The sequence below is a fragment of the Vicugna pacos genome, chromosome 25 (assembly GCF_048564905.1).
Source record: "Vicugna pacos chromosome 25, VicPac4, whole genome shotgun sequence".
Taxonomy (NCBI): Eukaryota; Metazoa; Chordata; class Mammalia; order Artiodactyla; family Camelidae; genus Vicugna; species Vicugna pacos.
In genome coordinates this window covers 32,285,314-32,300,728 of record NC_133011.1, presented here as the reverse complement: position 1 = coordinate 32,300,728, position 15,415 = coordinate 32,285,314, and the positions used below count along the sequence as shown (strand labels likewise).

At 36.5% G+C, this 15,415-nt stretch overlaps 1 protein-coding gene across 4 annotated transcripts in view; it reads right to left on the bottom strand.

Moving 5' to 3' along the window:
• Nucleotides 1-15,415, bottom strand: part of EFR3A (EFR3 homolog A) — a 90,522-nt gene that overhangs the window by 61,685 nt on the left and 13,422 nt on the right. The window contains exon 1 of one of the 4 annotated variants that reach the window (XM_072949729.1): nucleotides 3,670-3,810. The exons of the other annotated variants lie outside the window; for them this stretch is intronic. The gene's annotated coding sequence lies outside the window, so the exon portion shown is untranslated. Of the gene's footprint in view, nucleotides 1-3,669; nucleotides 3,811-15,415 lie in introns of those variants that run through there. 4 annotated transcript variants of the gene reach the window in all.

Below are 15,415 nucleotides of genomic sequence, written 5' to 3'. Positions count from 1 at the left end.
GGATACTGTACTTATAAACATCACGAGAACAAGTAAAACAAAATCACTGGACCTACTCAGGCACAGAAATGTGGGTGACTCCCTTGCTGAAGTCAATTCATAGGGCTTTTCAAGTTCAGCTGCCGGTACCTGAACATAGTCCTTCATGTTGTAAGAGACGCTTTTCTCGTTCTCGTTGGTCTTCCTACTCGTAGATCCTTTCACCTACTGTTCAGGAAGTGCCAGTTCACTTTACTTGTAATTAATTAGCAGAGAGTACTAATGTAACTTACCTAACTTGCTGTGGACATCAAATATAAAGCTATCAAGAACCTGATATTATCCATATCAAATTCTGCTGGCAAGGCCAAATAGCTTAAACAAGATACTATGAAAGTATTGCATTGCTAGTTTCATAGAGATTTGCATAGTTTAAATAAGAAACTTATAATTTATATCTTTTTTCCTTAAAGCATTCCTTTAATTCCTCCTCATCCTAGCTTTCTGATTTCTTCCCAAAAAACCCTCACTTTTCAACCTCTTCCTGACTTTCTCATTTCCAAAGGAAAAAAGGGCTAAGCAGATCACAGAAAGACTCGAGCAACTGGCCAGTCTGAACAGTATGAATTCTTCCTTTAAATTTAATCCTAACACATACTGAAGAAGGTAATCCACTATTCTCCTGTAGCATGTGGAATTCAGAGTCCTACTTACAATATAGCAGGAGAAGAAACAGGAAGTACCAAGCAGGTAACTAAACTATGGGAAAATGGAACAAGGGCATAGCTGGAAAGAAAAACTATAACTAAAAAAAGTGCCAAGCTGCGTATTACGGTAGTGTGCAGACAGGCTCACGGGGTAATCTGTTCAGTAAGGCTCTCTGAGCCTCAGTCAGTAAAGAGAAAAATCCTTCTACCAATCTCTCAGGGTTCAGGGTACTAAATTAATGTAAAAATTACCTGAGCTGTAGAAGCTACTCTAAAAACTGTGTGTGTGTGTGGTGCGCATGCTTCTAAAATTAACCATTTCTTCTTTAAAGACACACAAGACAATCCAATTTCTTCTCCTTAGCTCCCCTAATACCATTCTCATGTGGATTCACCAGTGTCTTCTAGTCCTCACCTCAGGCAGCAGTGAGATGTATTGACCTCTAGCAGCCTCCTTCTTTGATAGGAAGGTGTTAGAACTAATTTCCAAACCGTCCTGACCCAAGAGGCATTCACAGAAGGACCTGAGCAGCTGCACAGAAAACCTCAGGGCTGAGCTGACAGTGGCATGTATGAGGTGCATGGGCACCCAAGGGTGCTGGGAGATCTCTGCTTAATGGGGCCAATATTCTAAGTGGTTGCTCTGCCAGTGAGTACTTCTAGTTTGTGATGACATTTGCTTTCCTATGCAGCTCTATAAATTCGAGGGTTTGAATAATTACTAAAGACCCCTTTTAAAATAAGCTACTTATACTTTCAACTAACTGTATCACTCAGTGATAATTTAAATCTAACTAGAAATATTAATGTATCCATTATTAAACTATTAATGGCTTTATTATTAAACACCACCATGGCACTGGGTTCTGGAGATAAAACTATCCTCTAAAACAAAAACAGTACATTACCATCACTGCCACTGAAGCTGAAGAATGCTTAGATCTTATAATGGGAACCAACTGTATGACTTTAAATTAGGTTTGTTTCATGATCTGTTAAAGGAGAAAATAAGAGTATCTATACCTCCTACATAACAATTACATTATCTCAGTTAATTCTCACATGTAATGTATTAGGAATTCACGGGCATATTTAGGACTTACTAAATTTCATCCTTCAATGGGAATGGCTAAGATTACTGCATCTTGGTCCTTGTGCCATCACTGTATATTTCTATCATAGCACCTCTAACAAATTATTGTATTTATTTATATACACATCTATTTTTCCTACCAGAATATGACAGCGTGGTTTTTCTGTTAGAAGATTTTAAAAATTCATCACTTCAATACCTCTAGCTATGTGGTATCCAAAGCCCTTTACAAAAGACTCAGCATCACATATATATTCTCTTCAAGGTTAAAATTAAGTCTAGTTACTCAGTCAGTGAGTGTCAGAACAAGACTTCAGACAATTGCCAGATTTAGTCATATTACAGTCCCGCTCACATATACCCCTCCTGAGTACCACACACATGTATACTATATTTAAAGGCTATACTACGTGTGTTATTCCTACACTTCAACGTGTGTACAAGGAGCTGTGTTAAGAACTATAGAGTATGCAGAATAGATAAACAAGATTACACTGTATAGCACAGGGAAATATATACAAGATCTTGTGGTAGCTCACAGTGAAAAAGAATGCGACAATGAATATATGTATGTTCATGTATAACTGAAAAATTGTGCTCTACACTGGAAATTGACACAACATTGTAAACCGACTATAAAAACAATAAAAGTAAATCAATAAAAAAGAACTATAGAAGATCAAAAAGGTGGCTATTTACTTGAAAAGACAAAGTTTAAAAATTAAATTTTAAAACAAGAGTTGGACAACAGTTGAAGACAATGGGGTATCCAATGTCAAATGGACCACAGGGCCACAAGGGCCACAGAAGTTCAGAGAGGAAAGCGCTTCCTTCCAGCTAGAGTGAAGAGAAACTTTACGAAAGACATGGGGCTTGAGCTGAGGGCCTTCCTGAATGAAGAATGAGTAGACTGAACTCTAACGATACACTGAAGACAGTGAAGGACAATTACAGGCAGATGGAAGAGGCAAGAATCACTATGGAGAATGGCATATGAAAAAACCAAAATGGGTTTTCTAGTGACCCAGAGCTTAGAAAAAGGACAGTAGGAGGTGGCACAAAGGAAGCATCAAAAGGGTCTGCTGACTAATTAATCAGATAGAGGTCAAAGAAAAACGGGAACAAAACAGTCTTATCTTCAGGAAAGTGTTCCTTTTAAAAGGATTTTAATCCATTAGAGGAGTATTTTATTACATGGTTCTTTCCGCATGCAATTCTACACCTTTTCTCCTTTCGTTCTCAATTTCACTACTTGTTCTTTACTCCCAAGCACATCAACCTTACAGAAAAGAGGACAATAAAGGCAATAAACAGAATTAAAGCTCTAATTCTTTTTTAGAAGAGGGTCTTCCCAGTGCATTGCAATACTTGGCTCTACAAAAGATATAATGCAGACAAAACTCTGGTATGCTTTTTAAAACTACTCCGAGGTAATGTCTGTAAGAAAAATACAGCTTTTTTTCCGAGTTAATTAGTGATCAGTCTATACTCAACACCTCTTTTTTCCCTACTATTACAATATTTAAAGAAAAAACATATGTTAGACATTGTCCTACTTGTAAATAGTCAATTTACAGATGTCTACTAGACTTTATTGCATACGATCATACTAAACCGAAAAAATTAAGTATTACCCAGCAGAGTTACCCAAGGATAAGAGCAATAATATACTGAATAATCCTGACTTTAAAAAAATATAATCCTGGAAGGCTGCATTCGAAAACCTTTTGGAATCATCATACAGAAAAAAACTACTACAAATATTAAAATCAGGAAATACAGTTCCCTACTTATTTCATCTGATGTTGGCTTAGTTTGCAAAACAAACAAGAAATGACCCAGTAGATGACACAGAAACCAGAGCTGCAACCAGGAAAGAAAAGTACTCACATCCCTGTCCCTACTAGAGTCGGGACACGGCACACGGTTCTTCCCTGCTTCTAAGACTGTGTGACTGGACTCAGCTGCCACAGGACTTCTTCACATGTGCTCAGCTGGCAGCTTGGAAGGGAGCACAGCCCTCCTGTGTCCCCATCTCCGGAGGTAAGAAATTAGATGGGACAGAACTGAAAATGGCAATAGTATGCGATTCCCTTTTTTGTTTAATATATAGAATAGTGATTAAATATCCTCTACAATCATGTCAATAGTACTGTTAAGAATTACAAAAGGATTCACATTTTCTCCATGTGTAATTATTTAAAAAAAAAAAGCATGAAGCAGGTGAGCAAAAACTTTCTTCCTGAATCCAAACCATGGTACTGATTATTATATTGCTAATTACTTTGCACAATTAATATTTTTCAGGGAAGGACAGAATTATGCAGTGGTCAAAGATAAATTTAAGAATCATGATTAAGAGAGGAAAAAATAGAAGAGCATAAGGCAAATCAGACTATGCAGAATTTATAATGGAACTGAGAAGGTAAAATGCTAAAGCACTAATGTGTTTTAAGAGTCCTATTTAAAATACAGCCTAACAAAAACTCTGACAAAAAATCCTCTAATCTTTAATAGGAGATTTAATACTCAACTAGGGAAGCAGCTGGCAAAGTAATTGAGGGCTCTGACAGTTTCCATCTCTGGAGTATATTTCAACAAATCAATCTTTGGAGCTTTCTACAAATACCTATTTTCCAATTCTCAGAGCGAATCTTGGTAAATATGTAATTCAACAGAGCTAGTCAAAAAGTACAGGAGTATCTTACTTTAAGAAGAAAATGTGTTCTTCAAAGATAAACAAAAATTAAGATCCATGTATACATAAATGACTAGGAACAGTTTCCTTTAATATGGAAAAGAACATAAGAAGTTGAACTTACAACCTTCCCTTCAGTGAGAACTTCTTGTAAAGAACCCTTAACGTGAACAAATGTTCATGGAAAACCATGGAATACTGTTTATGTTTCTGAAAATTGTTTTTGTTATATCAATGCCTACACATAAGCTAATGTTCCAAGAATTCTCTCACACGTTTACAATCCACTTTAAAAGGGTAAAAAATTCTTGAGACAGTTGAAACCTTCTATAGTTCAAATATGAGATTTAAGTTAAAAATTCCACATAAGAAAACACAAACATTTTCAATAAAAATAAAGATGCTACTAGTGCTACTTGTCAGAGGACACCAAAACTTCAAGGTCTAGGAATCCTCACATTAGAAATCAAAATACAGAAACAGCCATTAACATTAACACAACAAAAGATGAGCCTGCAAAGCCCCAGAAGGTTCTCTATGGACAAATGAAGGCAAGAACTCAATCTGCATATCACTGATTCAGAGGGCTCTAAGGCCCAGGGGTGTTTAGTAACTTAGTGTCTCCAGGGTGACCGAAGCCACTATCAATAATTATGCTAGGACCAAAGGAACAAATCTTGGCGGTCCCAGGCAACCCAGGACCTAGCCTTATTCTACTTACTCTTAGACTGAGTACTGGGACACGTCTGAAGGCATCAAACAAAGCAGGCAAGTTTTCAACTATAGTTACAAAATGAAGAAAAGCAGCAACAATCCAGCCAAGGAAGATAAAGAGAAAGGTAAGGGGAAAAAAGAAACACAGAACACTGGTAAAAGTAAAAATAACAGTAACTGAGGGGTTTACCTGGCTTTAATTTTTCTGCTGTATAATAACTACAATCTACAAACTACAACTGGGTATATCAAATAACGCAATAATTTTTGTTATTAGCTGGTAAATTCTCTATATGCTTGTAATTAAATATTTTATAAAATGCCTACTACACTCAAGGTACTACGCTAGGGACTGTGAGATGTGTGAGTAATTCACAAAACTGGTTCCTAACATCAAGACCTTTAAAATAGAACAAGATTATAAGAAATCAATGTTACGGAAAACAAGAGAAGTATTCCCTTATGAAAAGTAAAAGACAGATGCAAATGAAACCATGACAAGTAACTGAATTCACCCTCAGTCTCCAGGTAGAATTACATGTACCTAATTATGCTGATTTTTCGACCACAAACATTATCTCTAGGGGACAGTTACAACACCCTCAGCTTCCCTAACTAAAACGACACTCGCAAGTCTTCTACTTTTACTATGTGAATGTGTTTATTCTCCTATGATAAAAGGTTACCTCATAAGGAATCCTACCTAAGCAAACTGTTTCCACAGTACAATACTTTCCTTGGTGTATATGAGCATCTGAAAAACAATCTCCCGGAGTATTTTTTTTTTTAATTGACTACTCCCTGGCCCCACCCAGGACACTCTGAGTCTGTCTCTGGAGATGGGATACCAGAATTCCTATTTCTAAAAATCACCCCCACTTCCTACTATGATCATTCAAGTTCTAGGGAGCAACCATTTCCCTTGTATAATGCTTTAAAGAACTAAGTATGTGATTTTTTTCATAATGTGTACTTTAGGTACTTGGGATATCACACGTACCTAAGTTATGCAATGGATTAAAAAGTTACAACACAAGCTGCGCCTTGAGCTCAACAATGACGGGTACTTGTGGCTGCGGGCTCTAGACCTTCCCAGTTACTCTGAAATGCTACCGCCGTACCTCCCTGTAGACCAGATTTCCTAAGCAACTTACATAAAAGAATACCTGGCAGCCCCATGCTGGAAACACATCAGGTACTGCGAGTAAAGGAAAACAAATGATCATGGTTAGACTTTGCACATTTTTCCTAAAATATGAGCAGAACTTTGAAATTTTCCTTTTTTCTAAAAGACTGCTCTCGTATGCTTTTCTGTATTTCATGCCACTGTGTCCTTAAAATTATAGTCCTTGGGGGGAAAAACATTATAGTCCTTGGGATTTATTTTACATGCATTAGCTAAAGAATGAGCTATACAGTTTGGAAGATTATTCTATTCCTCTGTCCTACCTTTCCTAGAGAAAGTTTCTGTTACAAGGAGGAAGAGTGACTTATTTTACTGGTGAGTCTGGACAAAGAGTGGGCTTTAAAACATAAGCTCCAAATATGTATCCTAAGCGCTTACACAATGCCCAGCACACAGGGCGAATGCATTATCTGTTGTTGAATGAATGAATGAACAAGCAAACTCTCAAGGGTTTCGCTTTCAAATCTGCATTCAGCAAGTCACTCTTCCTGCCTCTATGTGATACGTGTATTTGGGTGTGGAGGTCTGTCTCCACGTGGCCACTATCGGGTTAACCAAGAAGTCTGAGTCAGTGTCCTCACTGCAGAGGGCTGGTGGTGCATCTGCTCTGCTCACCTGGAAGTGTCCCTTAGACACACTGTTGGAAAGCCTAGATTTGGAGGGAAAGTAAAGCAGGAAGCCTGATGACAGACGTAAGTCAAGCCACATTTTCAGACCCAGTTTTACCAGTAATAAAGCTCATATTTTGACTTATATCAGACTGGTTTTTACATTTCTCTAAATTGGTTCCAAACTCAGAGGGAAACAAAGGTACAACTGCTACAGTCTTAAAATCAACAGATATAAGCATCTCAGAAATATATCTGATTGGGTAAAACACATACATAACCACATTTACTCTTTTTTTTTTAATTGAAGTATAGTTGATTTACAATCTGGTGCACAGCATAGTGATTAAGTTATACATATATATAATGTTCTTTTCACCATAGGTTATTACAAGCTATTGAATATAGTTCCCTGTGGTATACAGTAGGACCTTGTTGTTTATCTATTTTATTTATAGTAGTTTTTATCTGCTAACCACAAACTTCTAATTTATCCCTCCCCTATCCCTTCCCCTTTGGTAACTATAAGTTTGTTTTTTATGTCTGTGAGTCTTTTTCTGTTTTGTAAGTAAGTTCATTTGTATCATTTTTTTAGATTCCACAAATTGGTACTACATGAATTCTTTTAGCAAGCTCTTCATGAGGCCTGCCATGTCCGGCACTGGGCTAAATGCAGTGAATATGAACACAGGCTGCAGTGTCTGGCCTTCAGTAGTAGCTCATCGTCTGGGGGGAGGGGATGATCACACACAGAGGGAACTGTAACTCCAGCTATGACAGAAGCTATAATAAGACGTTGCTGGGGAAGAAGAGCAGTGCAACCCAAACCTTCCTGCAAGAGGTAATGACTGAATTAAGTCTTGAAGAAGAAGTAGGAATTTGGCAAAGCGATGAGGATTACCAATCCAGGTGGAGGGTGACACATGTTAAGAACAAGAATGCAGTTTTAATTTGCAAACAAGCATAAAGTTCTGCAAGATGATGGATATAACCAGACAAACTTGGAGGAAGCAGACTTGGAAACCAACTAAATATAGAAGGTAAAAAAAGAGGGAGGAGTCAAAAATAACAGGATAGTTTGGACAAGTGGTTGGATGGTGGTGTCCAACAATGAACAGAGGAAGATAAATTTTGGGGTGGGAGGAGGGTATCAAAAAGAAACAATAAATTTGATTTTAAATTATTAAATTTAAAACATTAAATCTGAGGTAACAAAACTGAAAGTGGGACATCCAGTTGTAGGTAAGTGATTTGGTCTAGAAATAGAAATTTAAGAACCAAAAGCATATAAATGATAGCAAAAACAACTGTTTGGAGTAGCTAAGGCTATCAAACGAACATAGGGTGGAATTAGGGAGAGAATCCTGAGGAAAGCAAACATTTAAAGGATGATTGACAGGAGGAAGTGAAAGAGAAGACATCTAAAGAAACAGGAAGAAAACTATTAAAAGAATAGCATTAGAGGAAATAAGAGTTTTTCAAATCCTTCTACAAAAGTACCAATTAAATAGATAAAATAAATAACCCTAAAAAAAAAGACAGAATAAGTAAACAGAAAAAGAAATTAAGAGCATTTTTAAAAACAAATAGACATAAAAAAATCTCAGATTTTACAGTAATGTAAATTAGAATTTCAAGATGTATTAAATATTTTAACCAAAAATAAATTAAAGCAGTGGCAGTTTCAGAATATCTGAAGTGAAAATCACTGTTCTATAGACTCTACACTTGATGTGGGAAAATAGTAAAGAGATTAATCACATAGTTTATAACAATTACAGGTTCTTATTCAAAATACAATGATGGATAATATGAAATATCCCTTAAAAGGATCTAGTAATATATTTCATTACTATTTTAATCTATTTTTAGTAAGATGTCTCCCATCTGAAATACAGAACTAGATTATGTTCTATAATTTTAGTAAATAATGAAGGATAAAATAATTGGTTAGAATGAGATAATCACAAAACGAAAGTTCTACTAAAATAAAGGTTGGAAGAGCACAATTTGTATCTGCAGAACCCTGACCCTTCATTTGGCATCTGGTGTTGAAAACATGATTAAAAACAGAGGTTTCTTCTTACAAGATCAAGAATTGGGCTCTGGTCTTAGTCTAACAGTAGATACAATGTTACAGAAGTTTCACACTTAAGAAAGTCTTCCAAGATTGACTTTCAGAGAACACTGTAACTAGTTAGTGACTAGTCAACCAATCAAAAGAGGTTTATAGGGTGCCTACTATATGTAAAGTGCCAGAAATACAAGATGTGTGTCTTCAAAGTCCCTAACCTATACAAAACAGAAATAGACTCACAGACAGAATACAAACTTGTGGTTGCCAAGGGGGTGGAGGGTGGGAAGGGATAGATGGGATTTTAAAATTGTAGAACAGATAAACAAGATTATACTGTAAAGCACAGGGAAATATACACAAGATCTTATGGTAGCTCACAGAGGAAAAAAAGTGACAATGAATATATATGTAAGTATGTATAACTGAAAAACTGTGCTCTACACTGGAATTTGACACAACATTGTAAAATGATTATAAATCAATAAAAAATGTTAAAAAAAAGTCCCCAACCTAAAAGGATAAAAATTCAAAAAATTCTAGTTGTCACACTGTATTTTTCACCATAAAAGCCAACTTGAAGATTATTGTTGCAGAACTTAAGTACGTAACGTCTGGGAAATTATGATGAACAGGAAGAAAAAGGGTTGGGAATCTATAAGACTGTCATAGTTTTGAAATACCACATCCATAACTGTTCTTTCTCTTGCTTCCATGTATCACATGGTAGTCTGATTTTCATAAGGGCAGAACTATGTCTTAAGACTCATCTACTTAACTATGCTATTTTTATCGTTTTCATTGAATTTTCATTTGTTCATCTATGATTTCAATTTCCAGTAAGTGGAGATCAGAAAGTGCAAATCAACAAACTTAACACCACCCACTAACAAAATTATAGAACAAATTAACTGAAGTTTTGTGAATTCTTAGTAAACCTATTCTGATACCTAAAAATATGTCTCACTGAAAGCCATTTTACTTTGTATGTGCAGGATTATAACCAAGTAACCCACACTATAACCAGGTAACCCCACTCTGATTTTAGTGCCCACGTTTAGTAATCACCTAAAATAAGAGTATTAAACATTTTCTTCAGTATTTTTCAGTCTAGGGTATGAGAACACTGTCAGGGGCAAAGTTCTTGAGTTTGGAAAACACAAACCTAGACGAAGATTTCTAGCCATTGCCACAAGATCCTGAATTTAGCTCTTTTGCTTAACGATTCTCTAGCTTGGACATAAAAAGGCAAAGTTCGGCATGTTGCATTTTTAAAGGCATTGGCAAACTACTGTAAGAAGAGGGCAGGCTCTCCTCAGCTGTTCCTTTCCCCAGCCAACTTACTCATTCCCTGCCTCAGCCTGGCATCACTCCTCAAGGAAGCTGTCCCTGATGGCCACCTGAGGCTGGGCAGGGCCCACCCTTCTCTGCCACCACCACCACCATCATCGGTTTAAATGCCCTAGTTATCTACTTCTCTTAGAGGTCTAGAAACTCCTCAAGGGCAGGGCTACGATGTATTCATTTTTGAGAGATTCAGCAGGGACAAGATATTGCAAGGGTAGGATCCGGAAATGTCTAGAAAGAACGTCTACAGTTACGGACATTTTCCCTTTCTGTGAAAGAAAAATGAAACCTTGAAATTTTGAGTCCTCTTTGATATATTATAGTAAAGAAATCTTTTGTAGTTTAAATCGGCTCTAGTCAAAATGCTACAATAGAAAAAGGAAAGTAAGAGCATTTGACTCTCACACTTAAAATGAAATACATAAAAAGTTATACAGAAAGTAAATGTTAGCAGCTGGTAGGTATATAGCTTAAAATGTAATTTTTAGTAATTGGCATCATGTGTATGCCATGATACTTCATTTTGTGTAACTGTATCATAATAAAGCTTTAGGCTTTACTCATCTCATGATCATACAAAAAATTAAGATAGACAAATATATTTTATTTCTTAAATTTCATCATCGTTAACATGGTTCTTGTGTTTAAAATGTGTTGCCACAACATTATAAAAAGCAATATTGTATCCATTTGATCTTAACTATACAAGACAGCATATTTATTTATGAGGAAGTTATATAGAGTTGAAATCACAAAAGAGACAAGGGGCCTTTAAAAACATAATACTTTCTCAAACTTTGTGACTTGTACATCGCATCTGTGGTCAATGAACCAAGCTCTGAAACAGTTACTAGGATTAGTATTTGGACTAATACTCTACCCCATATGTTTCACAATTTTTAAAGCATGCATAATTTTTAAGCCATGCTGAATATCAACATTATCCTGGTGGATTAATTTTGTATACATTACTGTTCTCTGTTTTAGCAAAATTTGAGGAGGGAGAGTATTTTGTTTTGTTTTTTAAAGTTACTTCCTCCCTTCTGACACAGGAAACAAATTTCTTGTTCTTGAGAACTCCATTCAGACTTTTGCAAAAGCAAGTACATGTATCTGTATCATTTTTCTGTTTTTGTGTTTTCATATTTAACGTCCTTTGAGATCAGATCAAAATCATTTCTTCATAATAATTTTTATATAATTCTCTGGATGCTCTTCATCCCATGTCAGTGGTCAGAAATGGGGTATAATGCATTACCAGCCTACAAGAGCTAGGTAGGTGTCTTACTGTCAACTGAAAGGAATTTTGCCTTACTTCATGGATTCTGCAAAAATGAATTGCTGTTGGGTAGACAGATTGTGGTACAATGTATCTGAAGGCTACTAAATACAATTCAGATTGCTTAACAAAAGTCTTCATTCTTTTGGTTAAAAAAAATTTAGCACAGAATGTATTATATAGTAAATGTTAAAATATTAGGTATTATCCAGGTAAAGGACCATGTGAAAAAGGGACTAGGCTGTGATGCCCTCAAGGGACAGAACTTGTATAGAACTAGTCAAAATCATAGAGAATTCCCTAAGAGCTTCCAAACAGGATCATCTGTCAGTTGCTGTCCAGAATCAAACTAAAGGTTAGATTAAGTAATCGAAGATTCCTTCTAACTCTAAATGCACATAACATTCCAACTCAATTGCAAACAAATATTAATGAATACCAATTATATGGAAAATACTACACAAGATATTGTGGAAGGTACAGAAAAGACCAGCAATACAAACTACTATTTAAAGGACTCATATGCTTTGATACTTCCCTCCTAAATCAACTGGCCATGCAGGTTAACAAGAAACTCCACTGAAGTTCTTGGTAAACAAAACACTTTATGCTAAAACAGATGAATGTTTAAAGTTCAAACCTAGACTCACAATAAAATCCTTTTATTTCTCCTCAGTTGTCTGAATGTGGCATTTCCAATTTGTGAAAGTTAAAAAAAAAACTGACATCTTCTAGATGCCTTTGAAAAGGCTGTGAGGTTTATATAACACAAAGTTAACACAGAAAGAATAAAAGTACACAACATTTTATTGTATGTCAGATATATATTGAGAATATAATGGAAAAGGTTATTAAAATTGTATCCACAATTAGACAAATTATAAGCTACTTCATTCAGAGCATACCCACAAAAACCCAAATCACTTATTTTACAAAATACACGTGGCAAGTTTAATAGCTTATTTTAGCTGCACACACACACACATATATTTAAAGATTTAAAAAGCAAAGTAAGTTATACTTTACCAAAATAAAGAGTGCCCCAATTTACTTACATTTCATTGATAGGCTCGTCTTGGAGGTAAACCTGGACATAATCTTTACTTTTTCAGTCTTACTTTCCCAATAAAAACTGTGAATATTCACCGCTCTCTAATTCAGCCCCAAACTATTTCATTCCCATGCATTTATTTGCTCATACCATTCTATACGTATAGAATATCCTGTCTTTATGAAAAGTACTATAGATAAGACACAATTAGTAGTAAGGTAACACACATTCTAATTACAGAAGGCTCCTGGAAGTGAAATTGATTGTAAAGTATAAAATAGTAAGTTCAACAATTTCAAACGTAACTCATAACACTGAGTTGGTAAAGAAAGTATGAGACAAAAGGCACTTTAAAAAAGAGTGTGTAACAAACTACCTGAAACAGAACAAAGAGTTGAAAATGAAGCATAATTCTGTACCTGGAAAACCAAAGTAATGGGTTAACAATCAAGATAGTTGGAGAGTTCTGAGTTGTGAGGCTCAAGAACATTAATTTGTGGTAACAAAGTTGTCCATTTACTAGTCAGGAATACTTGGGAGGTTAAAGAGGGAAATTAAAAGAAGCTAATTTTTTAAGGCAATACACAAATGATGCAGGTTGAATTGTGTTCCCAAAAAAGACATGTTGAAGTCCTAACCCCAGTACCTGTGACTGTGCAGAGTTTTTGCACACGGAATCAAGTTAAAATGAGGTCCTCCTGAATTAGGGTGGGCTCTTAATCCAAAGACTGGTACCCTTATAAAGAGAAAGATACAGAGGCACACAGGGAGGAAGGCCACGTGAAGAGAGCAAGAGATGAGAGTCATGCTGCCACAAGCCAAGTCCCAGGCTTGCCAGCAACCCACCAGAGCTACAAGAGGCGAGGAAGGGTTCATCCTTAGAGCCTTGTGGGGAAGGACGGCCCTGCCCACACTTCAATTTCAGACTTCTGGGCTCCGGAACTGTGAGAATATTGTTGTCTTAAGCCATTCAGTTTACAGTAACTTGTTACGACAGCCTCGGGAAACTAATACAAGTAAGATTTCACATAACATGTAAACCAGCACATTTCGTATTTGCTAGATACTAGCTATGTACCATTCCTGAAACCAGGAATTCAAATGTCAAAATGACTGTAAGTTAGCCCCCAGAGAATTTAGTAGCATACCAAATAACTGAGCCCTGAAAGGAAAGAATTTTTGCTCAATTCTACCAATTTTCCTCAAGTGCTATATAAACTTCACCTTAAGTTTCAGTAAATGAATATTATGGTTTTAGTAAAAGAAAAAGTGACTATGCCATCAGTTTACATCAAAGTTTAATAAATAAGCATGGTTTAAAAAATGGAAACATTCTAAGTAAAAAAAAAAAATCTGTTCCACTTTCATGTATCATATAGCCAATTATGGGCTGAACTCAAAATTCATATGCTCAAGTCCTAATTTGGGTGCTTCAGAGTGGGATAAAGGTTTTGCAGAGGTAACTAAGTTAGGATGAAGTCATTAGAGTGGACTCTAACACAATGTATCTCGTATCCTTATAAAAGGAGGAAATTTGGAGACAGACACACGTACGGGGAAAACTCTAGACGAACTGGCCATCTACAAGCCAGGTCAAGAGGCCTGGAACACACCCCTCCCTCACAGCCCTTAGAAGGAACCAAATCTGCCAGCACCTTGATTTCAGACTGCTGACCTGCAGAACTGTGAGACAATAATTTTATTGTTTAAGTTACTCAGTTTGTGGTATTTTATTACAGCAGCCCTAGTAAACTAATAGAACATCAAATACTAAACCCAAGTTCCCTAAGGCACAAATTCTGGCTTCACAGATATAGTGCAAAACTGAAGGTCTAACCAAATGGCTAGAGGGCCTAATCTATCCCAGGGATACCCCATTCTTATCTATTCCTTATCTGACGGTCTGATTCTTTCAGAATGCATTCAACAAATGCATTGAGTATCTACCATATTCCAGATTTTATCTTCCTTAATGCTCATTCATAACCGTGGGAGGCAGGTATCAACATCTATAGGTTACAAACAGGGAATCAGAAAGATAAAAGTAATTGTCCAAGGTCACACAACTAGAAGTGATGTGATGGATCTACTTAAGACGCTGTGCTCTTAACAGTTGTATACTGTACTGCCTTTCTGAGATGCCTTGTTTCTAGTAATCTGAACTGTTCAATATGGAGACTAGAGCCACACAGTCAAAAATATTACACGGCTGCCAAAAGATTATCTTGTCGTTACCGCAGCTCTCTAGGTATAAAAACCGAACTAGACGGTAGAGAACGGAGAACTGACACCCTGCCTGAGCACCTGTCACATTACAAAACCTGCCACTTCCAGAAGTTATCTTCTCTTCCTATTCTAGGTTCCTCTGAGCTCTAAAATGTCCCTAAGAGTACAAGTACATCATGAAAGGAAAAATGAGAAGCTTCTGTTACGCTGTTAGAGTGTTTCCACAAAAAGTTACCAGTGAATTCCCAGCATACCAGATAACAACCAAGAGCTGTTCGGAGCTCAACCACTGGAAAAGGGGAGGAGAGAACTCCATTACTTTACAAGCGCACAGCCAAAGAACTGCAGCTGAGGGCGTCTTAACGCTTTCCTACCCACTGTGCACACTGTGAGTTTCAGCTTGCGACAAGAAAGTACTCTCAAAACGAACAAGGAAAACAACAGAAGCACTAA